The 14944-nt window shown below is 42.4% G+C and overlaps 1 non-coding gene and 1 pseudogene across 1 annotated transcript; one reads left to right on the plus strand and one right to left on the minus strand.

Moving 5' to 3' along the window:
* Positions 1–2026: 2026 nt before the first annotated feature.
* On the minus strand, positions 2027–2125 carry LOC145621732 (small nucleolar RNA R71; annotated as a pseudogene).
* A 12339-nt stretch (positions 2126–14464) lies between these two features.
* On the plus strand, positions 14465–14570 carry LOC145621742 (small nucleolar RNA R71). Its single transcript, XR_014108542.1, has one exon. It is a non-coding gene; the product is annotated as a small nucleolar RNA R71 (small nucleolar RNA).
* Positions 14571–14944: the final 374 nt, after the last annotated feature.

Here is a 14944-nt window from a genome sequence, read left to right on the forward strand (position 1 = left end):
TCAAGCAAGGAAGAAGCATTTGGCTAGAGAGGGCTTAGAGAGGCCTTGGAGAGACCTCGGAGAGGTCTCCATGGCATTCCACCAGGCCGCTGGCGCGGGTCATCAAGCCGCGGGCGCGGGCTTATGTTGCTCAAAAATGCCAAAAGTTGGCAGGAACTAGCCGCGGTTGCCCCGCGGTCTCTCCGCGGGCGCGGGCAAAATGGAGAGGCCTCTCCGCTCAGAGAGACCGCGGCCCCATGATCAGCCTTTGGGAGCAGGGGATCATGCCGCGGGCGCAGGCGCGGGTGCTGCCCTTACAACCCGCGGAGGGTTCCGTACCCATTTTTCCGCGGGCGCGGGCCTATCGGGAGAGGGCGCGGGAGCTGCCGATTTCTTCTTAGCTTATAAATAGAATTGTATTTCCTTTTTGAATCCAACTTTTTGATAATATATTTCATTAGCTTAGTTTTAGAGAGAGAAGTTAGAGAGGAATTCTTGGTTTTGGATTTGTAACTCAACATTTGATCAATCAAGTTTGGATTTCTTCATTTTCAATCATCAATATTAGTGAGAATCTCTTCCTTCTTTCATCTTTTACTTACTTGCTAATTGATTCTTTTTGCTTGATGCTTGTTTTTCTTGGATTTGAGTTTGATAATATTGAATACTTTGATTTCTATTAGATTTTGATATAGAATGATGCTCAATACAATATCTAGTTATTTGGTTTTGAATCTCACCATGATTAGTGAGTAGATTAGTTGCTAGGGAAAGGGGGAAGCATGTTTGATTAATGGAAATTCTAGTTGATGCTCTTTGATTGGTTGATTTGTTGCAATTAAATTGGTTGACGTAGTTTGCATGAGATTGATTAGATTAGGATTGATCACCCTATAAGATTAATCTAGATTGCATTGCAACTCTTAATGACATGACCCATTGATTTAAAGGTTGCTCTAATTGATTGAGTTTGCTTGTGATTCTTCTTGGTTTGCCTTTCATAGTGACCACTAGATTGGCCTATAAGAGATATTTTTTGAACTCTCTTGATTGCTACTATTGTTTGTCCATTGCAATACTTGAATTAATTGATTGAGCTTTAATCTAGCATTATCATTGATCTTGCATGTGGAACCCATATCCCTAGTGTTTAGACCCTTGATTATTTGTTGAATTTGATCTAGTTCATTTTAGCACCAACCATAATCTCATTTTCGACTCCGAGGTAGCTTGACTTAGACTTTAGTTTTCATCATTGCATTCCCTTGGGATCGACCCTTAACTTGCCTTATATTCATATAAGGTTGGTTAGGTGTTTACAAATTTAGTTTGGCTTGGGGAAAGGGTAGATAACGACATGCATTTTCCTCTTGTCAAAATGGCGCCGTTGCCGGGGAGTGCTATTGGTGCTTAGCTTTTGTTGTTGAGTCTACTTCATTTTATAAAAAAAATACAAAAAGATTTTGTTTCTTTAGGCTACACTTGTAGCCGTGCTACTAATTTTTTTGTTTGAGTTTTGCATGCATAGAACCCGTGATCGTTCCCTTGTTCCCCTTGATCCGGAAATTGAGAGAACTCTTTCAAGAAGAAGAGTGGCTAATAGATCCTTGGGTTATAGCTCTTCAAGTGAAGAAGAAATTCAAGAAGAGCAAGGCATGGGTGAAAATCCTAGAGTGGCCTTGAAGGAGCTTGGAGTGCCCGGGGCATATAGGTTTGAGAGCGGCATAGCTCCACCTACTACACCGGCAAATGACTTCGAAATCCGGCCGGCAATGATCACCTTTATTGAGAGAAGGCAATATAGTGGGGCTAAGAATGAGAGCCCATTCAACCATCTAAAAGAGTTTGAAAAATATTGCAACACCATCAAAGTCAATGGGGTTTCTCAAGAATTCATCCGCCTCAAGTTGTTCCCTTTCTCTCTAATAGGAAGATCTTTGGAGTGGCTAGACAAAAAGGTGAAGCCCAACTCCTTGAGAACTTGGGACGATGTCACAAAGGCTTTCTTGTCCCGCTTCTACCCCCAAAAGAAGACGGCGGAGGCAAGAGCCTTGATCCAAGGGTTCAAGCAAAGGCCGAGTGAAAGCCTTTACGAAGCATGGGAGAGATTCAAAGAGTATCAAAGGGAGTGCCCTCACCACGGAATCCCCACATACCAAGTGATCCAAATCTTCTATGGCGATTTAAGTCCCCAAGGCAAGTCATGCCTCGATGGAGGGGCCGGGGGCCCTATCATGAACAAAACCGAAGAAGAAGTTGTGGACATCATTGAGGACGTGGTGACATACTATAGGGATTGGCAAGATGGGGAGAGGGACTTACAACCTTTCCTCCCAAATGACAAACTTAGGAAAGGAGGTCACCGCAATCAAAGCTAAGTTGGAGAGCACTTCTTCCCCTTCTCAAGCTTCGAATCTTCCCTCCCAATTTAAGGGGAGAAGTACTCCTTCTAACTCTCAACTCCCTCCCTCTTCACATAATATGCCTGTGGGTTGCTTGTTTTGTGATGCATGTGGATCGTATGATCATGACTCTAGTGCTTATCCTAATGAATGTGTTGATGAGTTTGATAACCATGAGAGTGAACATGTGAATTATGTGTCGAATAATAATGGTCAACGGTTTGGTAATCAAAGGGGTCAATGGAATAGGAACTTCCAAGGCCAAGGCAATTTTGACAACTATAACCAAGGTGGTGGTTATAGAAACCAAGGGAACCAAGGTTCTCGTGGTACCTATAATAATCAAGGTTATAGTGGCCAAAATCAAGGCCAAAATTATGGTAATCAAGGCCAAAATTATGGTAATCAAGGCCAAAGTTATGGTAACCAAAACCAAGGGTATGAAAATCATAACCAAGGTAGTGGTAACCATAATCAAGGTGGTGGAAACCATAATCAAGGCTATGGCCAAAGTCAAAATAGGAGTAATTGGAACAATCAAGGACGGGGTAATTTTCAAAATAATTCTCAAAGAGGTCCCCCACCCGGGTTTGTTCCAAAAACTCAAGGTGAAAGTTCCTATTCTCAACCTTTTACCGATGTGATCAACCAAATGCCAAACTATGCCAAATTCTTCAAAGACATTTTGAGTGGGAGAAGAACTTGTGAGGTTGTGGAGACCATCAATTTGACCAAAAATTGTAGTGCTATCATCATGAACAAAATGCCACCCAAGGTGAAGGACCCCGGAAACTTCTCCATCCCTTGTGCAATTAACAAGATGCAAATTGATAATGCCTTATGTGACTTGGGAGCTAGTGTGAGCCTAATGCCATATTCGGTTTATCAAAGACTTGAGCTAGGAGAACTCTTACCTTCTAACATTACCTTGCAATTAGCGGATAGGTCTATCAAATTTCCAAAAGGTAAGGTAGAAGATGTCCCTTTGAGGGTTGGGAAATTTGTGTTTCCCGTGGATTTTGTTGTTCTTGAAATGGATGAGGATGCCACCATTCCGATCATTTTAGGTAGACCCTTTCTTGCTACCTCGGGAGCCATGATTGATGTGAGGAATGCTAAGATCTCCCTTAAGGTAGGAGAAGAGGTTATAGAATTTGATTTGAATGAGAGCATGAAGTATCCATGTTCTTCTTTGGAAAATTGTATGATGATTGATTCACTTGATATGTTGTGTCTTCCATGCATGAGCACTTGCTCACTTCTAACGATGCTCTTGAGAATGTTTTTTTGAACAAAGACAAGGTAGGTGCTTCATGCAAGGAGATGACTTTCTATGAGGAGTTACTTGATGGAAGTGTGGAGGACGTGGATGAGCAAACATGTTTGGAAATCTCAAGCCATGAAGCTTTGCAAGTGGCCACATCACAAGAAGGTAATGGTGTGCCTATGGTGGAGCTCAAACCTCTACCATCACACCTTAGGTATGAATTCTTGGGCCCTCATTCCACTTACCCCGTGATAGTTAGTGCATCCTTGAGCGAGAGCCAAGCTCAAGTGTTATGTGGTGTTTTGATAAAACACCAAGGTGCTTTGGGGTACACAATTGATGACCTTAAAGGTATAAGCCCCGCTTTGTGCCAACACCACATAACGCTTGAGGAAGGCGCCCTTCCTTCTATTGAACGACAAAGGAAACTACATCCCCAAATGGGAGAAGTAGTCAAGAAAGAGATCACCAAGCTTTTGGATGCGGGAATCATATTCCCCATCTCAAGCTCAAGGTGGGTCTCCCTCGTGCATGTCGTTCCTAAAAAGGGGGGTATGACCGTAGTTGAGAATGAGAAAGGTGAGCTCATTCCAACTAGAACGGTCACCGGTTAGAGGATGTGTATAGACTATAGACGTCTAAACACGTCAACCAAAAAGGATCACTTCCCTCTCCCTTTTATTGACCAAATGCTTGAAAGGCTGACTAGGAACAAATTCTATTGCTTCTTTGATGGATATTCGGGATTCTTTCAAATTCCTATTCATCCCGAGGATCAAGAAAAGACAACCTTCACATGCCCCTATGGTACTTTTGCATATAGAAGAATGCCCTTTGGATTGTGTAATGCTCCGGCGACCTTTCAAAGGTGTATGATGAGCATTTTTGGGGACATTCTTGAAGAGGACATTTTTGAGGTGTTTCATTTGAGGATTGCCTCAAAAATCTTGAAAGATGCCTAGAGAGATGTGAAAAGGTCAACTTGGTGCTTAATTGGGACAAGTACCACTTCATGGTGGAGGAAGGTATAGTGCTTGGGCACAAGATTTCAAATAGAGGCATTGAGGTGGATAAGGCAAAGATTGATGTGATTGAGAAACTTCCACCTCCGATAAATGTCAAAGGAGTGAGATCGTTCCTTGGTCATGCGGGTTTTTATAGAAGATTCATTAAGGATTTTTCACTCATTGCTAAGCCCCTAAATGACCTTCTTTAAAGAGATGTTGAGTTCAATTTTGATGACAAATGCTTGAAGGCATTTGATAGATTGAAGAAGGCCCTAATCTCTACTCCTATTGTTCAAGGCCCAAGGTGGGATCTTCCTTTTGAGTTGATGTGTGATGCGAGTGATTGGGCGATTGGAGGTGTTTTGGGACAACGAGTAGACAAGAAACTTCATGTGATTTACTATATGTCCAAGACTCTCAATGGGGCTCAAAAGAACTACACAACAACGGAAAAAGAATTTTTGGCAATTGTGCACTCTTTTGAGAAATTCCGGTGTTACTTGTTGGGTTCCAAGACCATAGTCTTCACGGATCATGCGGCCCTCAAGTAACTCTTTGCTAAAAAAGAGTCCAAGCCAAGGTTGATTCGATGGGTACTTGAATTGCAAGCTTTTGAGATTGAGATTAGGGACAAGAAGGGTGCGGAGAATGTTGTGGCGGACCATCTTTCTCGCCTTGAAGGGGATCAAATTCATGATGATGGTCTACCAATAGAAGATAGAATGCTTGATGATTTCTTGTATGCCATAGAGGTGAAGGAACTCCCATGGTATGCCGATTTGGTAAATTTTCTAGCATGTGGGGAGTTTCCACCCTCTTTCTCCAAGAACCAAAAGAAGAAGATCAAAAGAGAGGCAAGGCACTATTTGTGGGATGATCCTATCTTATACAAACATGGGGTTGATGGCTTACTTAGGCGTTGTGTTCCAAATGAAGAGGTGCCTAGTGTTTTAAAAATGTGCCACTCGGACCCTAGTGGTGGGCACATGGGTGTTTCCAAGACCGCTACCAAGGTTCTTCAAAGTGGTTTTTGGTGGCCACATCTCTTCAAGGACTCATGGGGCTTTGTTAAGTCGTGTGACCGATGTCAACGAGTTGGGAACATTTCCAAGCGAAATGAGATGCCTCAACAACCTATCCTTGAATTGGAGGTGTTCGATGTGTGGGGAATTGACTTCATGGGACCATTCCCCTCTTCATACGGGAATCAATATATTCTTGTGGCGGTGGACTATGTTTCTAAGTGGGTTGAGGCCATTGCCTCTCCAACAAATGATCACAAGGTTGTATTGAAGTTGTTTAAGAAGATCATCTTTCCAAGGTTTGGTGTCCCAAAACCGGTGATAAGTGATAATGGATCCCACTTTGTCCATAATGCCTTTCAAAAGATGTTGGGGAAACATGGTGTGCATCAACAATTTGGGCTTCCCTACCATCCTCAAACGAGTGGCCAAGTTGAGGTTTCAAATCGTCAAATCAAGCTTATTCTTGAAAAGACGGTTGCTCGCAATAGAAAGGATTGGTCGGACAAATTGAATGATGCTCTATGGGCTTATAGGACGGCTTTTAAGACACCCATTGGTACCACTCCATATCGCCTTGTCTATGGCAAATCATGCCATCTCCCGGTTGAGCTTGAACATCGTGCCTTGTGGGCCATCAAGAAGATAAATTTTGACTTAGCAAGTGCGGGAGAGAAGAGGTGGTTGGATCTTCATGAGTTAGAGGAACTTCGACTTGATGCTTACGATTGTGCTAGCACCTACAAAGCTCGATCCAAAGAGGTTCATGACAAGTTGATTGAGAAAAAGGAGTTTTGTGTAGGTGACAAAGTCCTCCTCTACAATTCTAGAATGAAGTTGTTCCCCGGAAAACTCATGTCAAGATGGAGGGGTCCGTTCTTGGTGAAGGATGTTTTTGGTAATGGTGTCGTGGAAATTTCTCCTTTGGATTCCTCATCTTCATTTAAGGTTAATGGTCATCGGCTCAAGAAGTACTTTGATGGAGTGTTTGTTGGTCTTGTTCACAAGATGATTCTTTTCAAGCCACCTTGAGTGGGGTGATGCGCGTCGAACTAACGACGTTAACCAAAAGCGCTTATGGGAGGCAACCCGGATTCTCATCTCATTTTTCTTTTCTTTTCTTTTCTTTTCATTTACCTTGATTAGTGTTTGATCTTATGTTGTGTTGGTTTTATGTTTGTTTTGTAGGTTGCCTATTGTCATCACTTGTTGGGAAGAAGGGGTTTTATGAAGAGTATAGAGTACAGGGGAGAGGGCTCCCCGAGGGCTTGGAGAGACCTCGGGGGCCTCTCCAGCTTTCAAAGGAAAATACAATCAGGAACTCCCCGCGGTTGCCCCGCGGTCTCTCCGCGGGCGCGGGGGAGTTTAGAGAGGTCTCGGAAAATTGGAGAGGGCGCGACCCCTATTTCAGCTAATTTCTAAGTTTTGGATCAGGAACTTCCCGCGGTTGCCCCGCGGTCTCTCCGGGAGCGCGGGAAATTTTGGAGAGGGCGTGGCAAATCTGGAGAGGGCGCGGCTAACATCAGGTATAATTCCTTCAATTTTTGACAGGAACTCCCCGCGGTTGCCCCGCGGTCTCTCCGCGGGCGCGGGAGAGTTCCCGAGACCGCGGCAATGTCGGGAGAGGGCGCGGGTATCTGGGTTTCATAAACCCGGACGCACCCCTCTCCCTCTCTCTCCTCTCTTATTTTCTCATCTCCTCTCTAATTTTCCCCTTTCTCTCTCTACATACACTCAAACCCTAACCCCAAATCATCAAATCCTTACTCTTTTCTTCAAATTTTCCATCAAATTTTCACAAAATCTACCTTATTTCTCCATTTTCATCACTTCTACTCAAGTTTCTCATGGTTTTTCGGCAAATTTCGGTAGTGTGTGGTGCTCTAAGCTTGATTTGAGTCTCCAATCTTGGTATACTTCTAACCTTTGTATTATTCTTGTCAATTTCACTTGATTTCTTTACATTGGTTGGTTTATCTTGATTTTGAGCATGATTTTTGTGTTTCATGGTTATTTTTGTGAAATTTGGTATTTTTGGGTGATGATTGATTTCTCTTGATAATTCTTGCATATATTTGATGGATGATTGTTAATATTGGTATTTGTTGTTGGAATTTTGGTTGTTGTGTTGATTGAAACAGGTACCTTGTAGTTTTTGGGGGTTTGGTTTGATTTGAAAGGAGGATTGTGAGTGTTTGAGGTGTTTGTTGCTTGTTTGAGGGAGTTGGATTATTTCTTGTGAATTTTTTGTGAACTTGTGTGGTAAAAAAATGAATTTGTTGAGAAGAGCTAAGAGTAGCAAAAAGCGCCCGAACCAATCTCCCGGCCAATCTTCTCAAGGCCAATCCTCAAACCCTCAATCCCAAACACATTCCCCAAACCAAGATGACGCCCCTCCTCCTCTACCACCTCTAAAATTGTGGAACCGGTCTAAACAATTGCCCATCTATAACAAAATGAAAGACCGAAAGTTTAGACCCACCCGCCATTATTTTCGTGATGACATGGCCAAGCTAGGTATAGATAATGACCTTGATGTACTCCTCGAAAACCTAAGCTTGGGTGAGTTTTTGAAATCTAACCCCCGAACCTACTTGGAGCCTTCAATTGAGTTTTTCTCCACCTTTGAATTCAATAGGGTAGGGGAAACCGACTACATCATCTCCTTCCAACTCTTCAATGTTAAGCACACCATGAACCTAGCCGAGTTTAATGTTGCCTTAGGTTTCAACCCAAATGGTGATATCTTCGAGCCCCTAATCTCCCTTGCCTAAAGTGAGTACAATGTGGTCGCTTGGTGGAGAACCATAGCCCACAAAAAACAGGTTGACTCCAAAATTTCCCTTGCTAGTGAGATCATTCATCCGGCCCTTAGGATCCTACATAGAATTCTCGGGTACTCGGTTTATAGTAAGCAAGATTTGGGAAAGTTATCTCGAGAGGAGATCATGGTCTTGTGGATGGCTACTAAGCCGGAGTTGGGATCTAGGATAAACTTTGGGTACATTTTCATGGAGGGTTGCAAGGAGATCATGCATGGGGTTAAGACGGGGGAAATTCATTGTGGGGGCATGGTGACCCGTTTAGTGCGGTATTTTAACCAAGAGCGGTTCTTAGAGTCTTGCACTCCGGTTGGAGGGAGTGAAGACATTTGGATTAGTTTGAGGCAGGTTAACACCCTCCGTTTCATAACTAGTACTAGGAGAGCCGGTACCTACTCTTGGCTAGTGAGGAATACCCACCATTGCCTTCTCCCTAACCCGGCCGCTACCTCCATTTTTCGCCAAGCTAGGAATGTTTGGATGGTCCCTAGGGACAATGGTAGGATAGATGAGGATGAGATGGAGGAGGATGCAAATTTTGCTGAGGGAGCCGGGTTTGAGGGAATGCATGAGGAGGAGGAAGGAAGAGGAGAAGAACAAGAGGATCAACAACAACAACAACCGTTTCATCAACAACATGAGCATTTCCAGGAGGATGCTCAAGGAAGAAGAAGAGAGAGAAGACAACAACGACAACAACAACATCAACATCAACAACAACAATAAGACTTCCAAGGAGATGCTTATCTCCGGGAAATGAAGGCCATGAGAGCCCACATGGAACGCATGCAATTGAGCATGCAAGGTATGTTTTCTGACCACCAAACTTTATCTTATCAAACTAGCGCCTTGTATGACGCTAGTGTACGTAGGGGGGAGGTCGCACCCCCGGTCAACTATCCTTATGTGCCGCCCCAACAAGGGCCGGTACCTTCCCGGGGTGGTGACGGCCTCCCTACGTACCCTTATTGGCAAGGGGTTGAGACCTCCGATGTGCCAAGGCGAAACTTCCCGCCCTATGATTATAGGGTCTCGAGGGGGAGTGATTACAGGGGTGACCCCGCTTATTATTAAGTTGACCCCCGTCACCCCGAGCCCCTTGTTCAACAAGAGCCCTTTGACCAATTGACCCCATCCCAACAAGACCTATTTAAGGGTCATTATGGATTTCCTCCCGGTTTCACCGGAGGTTGGGATGAGGGTGATGGTTTTGGAGGTGATGATGGTGTCGGCCCCAGTGGCCAATAGTCCCCTTTTTTGCTTATTTGTCGCCCTTTTTGTTCTCCCCTTTTCCCTATTTTTGCATGTTTGTCGGCATCGGGGTCGATGCTTTCATTTTGTGAGGGGGGAGGGTCAAAAAGGATGTGTTAGCATGGGGGCGGCACCTTGGGCTCGGTGGGAAGTTTTTGATAAGGTTTTTGGTGGATCTTGGCTATTGGTCTCGATGTTCTGTTGCTTGCTGTTGATTATTTTCTTCGGATGTTGGTTTTTGGGAACTTCCTAAAAAAACAAAGAAATAAATTTTTGGTTTGGATGATGATGGGTTCTTCTAGGTTTTTGTATATAGTTAGTGTTTAAGTGGTTTTTATTGTTTGCTTTTGTTTGGAAGTTACTAACAATTTCATTTTGTATATATATAGCTTTCTTTCCTTTTACTCACCTTGTTCGTAGCTCATGCTTTGGATTGCGGAGCCCTTTGGAGAAGCTCGTTCTTACTCTTTGGGTACTTTAGTCTAGCACGGACGCTTGGTGAGGCCTTTCTTATTTTACTCCTTTTTATTTTCACTTCTTTGTTATCTTGGTTGCTTAGATTAAGATTAGACTTAGGGGAAGTTGAACGGTTCGAGGATGTATGAATTCAACACCTAGTGTGTTTGGGGTCTTTGGCGATGTGGCCATTAGACCACTTGTATGTCGATTGGGATAAACGTGTTATGATTGCATCTTTGCCCTTTCCTCTTTCCCTTTCTTATCTTTATCTTAGTTTTCCATCTTTTCTTTTCTTTTCTTATCTTTTGTTCTTGTTGGCGTGCATATCTTTTTGAGGCTTTCTTTTTACTATTTCTCTTTTTGAATGTCGGACTTGTATGGAATGGACTCTTGCTTTTGAATAATAGTCTTCCTAGGTAATTATGGTATGCACGGTTTGTGATTACGTTTGGTTGATTCTAGGATAAAGCATGCTAAGATAGTTGTCTAGAAGTAGGGGGATCATGAAGCCGGATTCTACTCGTTTGTGGCATGTAGGTAGTTGCTCCCTATCTTTGATTTGACAACCTTAGTGAGTTTTTGCTACAACCATGTGAGATGTATAATTGTTCAAGCTTTCATCAAATTCTTGCATGAGCGGCATGGATCCTTTATTTTCGCAAACCTAATCTAGAATCTTAGCATATGATTCCTAAGACCGTGACCGAACTACCTAGGAAGGACAAAGGCAGCTTTTTCGGGGAGGTGTTTTTCTTTTTTTAGGATAGTCCCTATTATGTTTATTTGTTTTTGGAATTGGGATACATTTACCTACTTGTTACCCCTTTGAGCCTTCTTCCCTCTTTTCAAGCCGCAATAATTAGATATTTTGAGCCTTTTGTTTCATTCTCTATCTTTTTGGTTTTTGTGAAGCAAGGGTCAATGTTTGGTGATTGTGGTGTATGAAGTTGGGGTTTGGTTCGATTTGGTACACATATTTGAGTCGTTTTTGTGAATAATGGTAAATGCTTTTGTAAAAGCCGTCCGAATTGAGAAAGAGGCAAGGACTAATGCTTTAAAGGAATAATAAAAAAATTAAAAAAAAAAAAAATTAAAAAAAAAAAAAAAAAATACTCCAAGTGTCTTTCACCTCTCTTTGCATTGAGGACAATGCTTCCTTTAGCTTGGGGGGGGGGGGGGAAGCGTTAAGTCTTCACGCTTTTTGGTCTTATTTTAGTAGTGTATTGCGTTGAATAAGCTTAGGGGTGTTAATACATTTTTGTTTGGTGATTACTTAAGTTTGGTGTTGAGATTTGGTCGGTCTTTGCTTCACATTTTAGGATAACCACCAAATTTTAAATTTTTAGCCTACCTTAACCCTTCTTGCCTTACGTTACAACCTTGGGGAAGACCTTTGGACCTAGGAGTTGAGTCTTTCATCGGTGGAGGGAATCATAGGTTGTGGACTAAGGAAAGGGGATGCGAAATCAAGATGTCGAGTAGCCTAAAAACTTTGATCTTTTTTCGGTTCCTTCGCGGAATCTATGAGATGCTCACTAAGAGGAGATATGAGATTAGTAGGGGGAACGCGGTAAGACTGTTTGGGATGAAGGTGGAGTGTGATAACTAGTTCCTATGCTTAGCATATTTATGTTTCAATCAACCTTAGGTATCTTATAACGTGCATACCATAATTCACTTTTGAAAGGTTGCTATTCATTTGAATTATAGTCTCTTTTTAAAGTCCATTTCGTAAAGATTTTGTTTCCTTTTTTTTTCCTCTTTCTTTTCTTTCTTTGGTTTGCCTCTTGGGGGTTTGGTGGAGAGTTATGGGTAAACTCTTAGGATACCCTTACGAGAGCATCACTCGTCCTCTTGAGCGATCTAGGGGTCCAAAATGGCTTGTTGTAGCTAAAAACAACCGTGATTCCTACGACAGTGAGTCCTAGTGTAAATTCTTACCCCTCTTTTTCTTTTTATTTGTCCCTTCTTATTCCTTCTTGGCCTTTGTTTTGCTCGGGACGAGCAAAAGTCTAGCTTTGGGGAATTTGATGAGTGTCATTTATGGCACTCATAAGGTAGTCTTTTAGGTTATTTCTTTCCCTTTTTGTTGCTTTCTTCTCTTAGTTTTGGTCCTTTTTCCTTTAGTTTCTCCTTTTTCCTCTTTTCTTTATGATTCTCGTGTTTTTATCGTGTTTTCCTTTATTTTGCTCTTTTTCCCTTTTATTTCCTTCCTTTTTTTACTTGTGTAGGTATTGTGAGATTCACCTTGGCAAATGATACAATTCGGGACCTCAATGATCAAGCAAGGAAGAAGTATCTGGCTAGAGAGGGCTTAGAGAGGCCTTGGAGAGACCTCGGAGAGGTCTCCATGGCATTCCACCAGGCCGCGGGCGCGGGTCATCAAGCCGCGGGCGTGGGCTTATGTTGCTCAAAAATGCCAAAAGTTGGCAGGAACTAGCCGCGGTTGCCCCGCGGTCTCTCCGCGGGCGCGGGCAAAATGGAGAGGCCTCTCCGCTCAGAGAGACCGCGGCCCCCAGATCAGCCTTTGGGAGCAAGGGATCATGCCGCGGGCGCAGGTCATCTCCCCGCGGGCGCGGGTGCTGCCCAGACAGCCCGCGGAGGGTTTTGTACCCATTTTTCCGCGGGCGCGGGCCTATCGGGAGAGGGCGCGGGAGCTGCCGATTTCTTCTTAGCTTATAAATAGAATTGTATTTCCTTTTTGAAATCCAACTTTTTGATAATATATTTCATTAGCTTAGTTTTAGAGAGAGAAGTTAGAGAGAAGTTAGAGAGGAATTCTGGGTTTTGGATTTGTAACTCAACATTTGATCAATCAAGTTTGGATTTCTTCATTTTCAATCATCAATATTAGTGAGAATCTCTTCCTTCTTTCATCTTTTACTTACTTGCTAATTGATTCTTTTTGCTTGATGCTTGTTTTTCTTGGATTTGAGATTGATAATATTGAATACTTTGATTTCTATTAGATTTTGATATAGAATGATGCTCAATACAATATCTAGTTATTTGGTTTTGAATCTCACCATGATTAGTGAGTAGATTAGTTGCTAGGGAAAGGGGGAAGCATGTTTGAATAATGGAAATGCTATTTGATGCTCTTTGATTGGTTGATTTGTTGCAATTAAATTGGTTGACATAGTTTTGCATGAGATTGATTAGATTAGGATTGATCACCCTATAAGATTAATCTAGATTGCATTGCAACTCTTAATGACATGACCAATTGATTTAAAGGTTTCTCTAATTGATTGAGTTTGCTTGTGATTCTTCTTGGTTTGCCTTTCATAGTGACCACTAGATTGGCCTATAGGAGATAGTATTTGAACTCTCTTGATTGCTACTATTGTTTGTCCATTGCAATACTTGAATTAATTGATTGAGCTTTAATCTAGCATTATCATTGATCTTGCATGTGGAACCCATATCCCTAGTGTTTAGACCCTTGATTATTTGTTGAATTTGATCTAGTTCATTTTAGCACCAACCATAATCTCATTTTCGACTCCGAGGTAGCTTGACTTAGACTTTAGTTTTCATCATTGCATTCCCTTGGGATCGACCCTTAACTTGCCCTATATTCATATAAGGTTGTATAGGTGTTTACAAATTTAGTTTGGCTTGGGGAAAGGGTAGATAACGACATGCATTTTCCTCTTGTCACATTACCACTCTTTTGGTTGTAATTATCATAGCCCCCATTATTGTGATAATTCCTATTCCCAACAATCTTTTGAGCATTAAATCTAGGTCCAAAATCATTATGATCATCACAATTCACATGCATGTTCTCATATCCATCATATCTATCACAAGGAACATTGGAGCAATTAGAAGCATCATGATCATTCTTCCACACATATCACAAACTAAGCATTCTCTAATCATGCAACAAGAAGCAAAAGGAGGGTAAGAGTAGGAAGATGTACCTCTCTCCTTAAATTGGGAGGGAAGACTAGAAGCTTGTGAAGGACTCTCGAGCTTGTTCTTGAGAGAATTTACCTCCTTTCCTAACTTCGAGACCATTATGGACAATTCGTTGATGACATAAGATTGATCGGTTGAGCAACTTGTGCTTGCCGATTCCCTCTCTACATCATGCCAATCCATGTAATTCCTTACCACATCATCTATTACATCCACAACCTCTTCTTCCGTCTTGTTCATGATTGGCCCTCCGGCTCCGGCATCTAGGATCGATCTACCTTGAAAGCTCAAACCTCTATAGAAGATTTGGATCACTTGATATGTTGGAATTCCGTGGTGAGGGCATTCCCTTTGGTAGTCCTTTTACCTCTCCCATGCTTCATAGAGATTCTCTCTAAGCAATTGCTTAAAACTTTGGATTAAAGCTCTAGCCTCCACCGTCTTCTTTGGTGGGTAGAAACGGGAAAAGAAAGCTTTTGTGACATCATCCCATGTCTTCAAGGAATTGGGCTTCACTTCTTTGTCTAGCCATTCCAAAGATCTTCCTATGAGAGAGAAAGGGAACAACTTAAGGCGGATAAACTCTTGAGAAACTCCATTGACATTGATAGTGTTGCAATATTTTTCAAACTCCTTCAGATGGTTCAATGGGCTCTCATTCTTTGCCCCACTATATTGTCTCCTCTCAATTAGGGTGATCATTGCCGGCCGAATTTCAAAATCGTTTGCCGGTGTTGTAGGTGGAGCTATTCCGCTCTCGAACCTATATGCACCGGGTGCTCCCAATTCTTTCAAGGCAACTCTTGGT

Source organism: Chenopodium album, chromosome 27 (assembly GCF_948465745.1).
Source record: "Chenopodium album chromosome 27, dcCheAlbu1.1, whole genome shotgun sequence".
In the NCBI taxonomy this organism is placed as follows: domain Eukaryota; kingdom Viridiplantae; phylum Streptophyta; class Magnoliopsida; order Caryophyllales; family Amaranthaceae; genus Chenopodium; species Chenopodium album.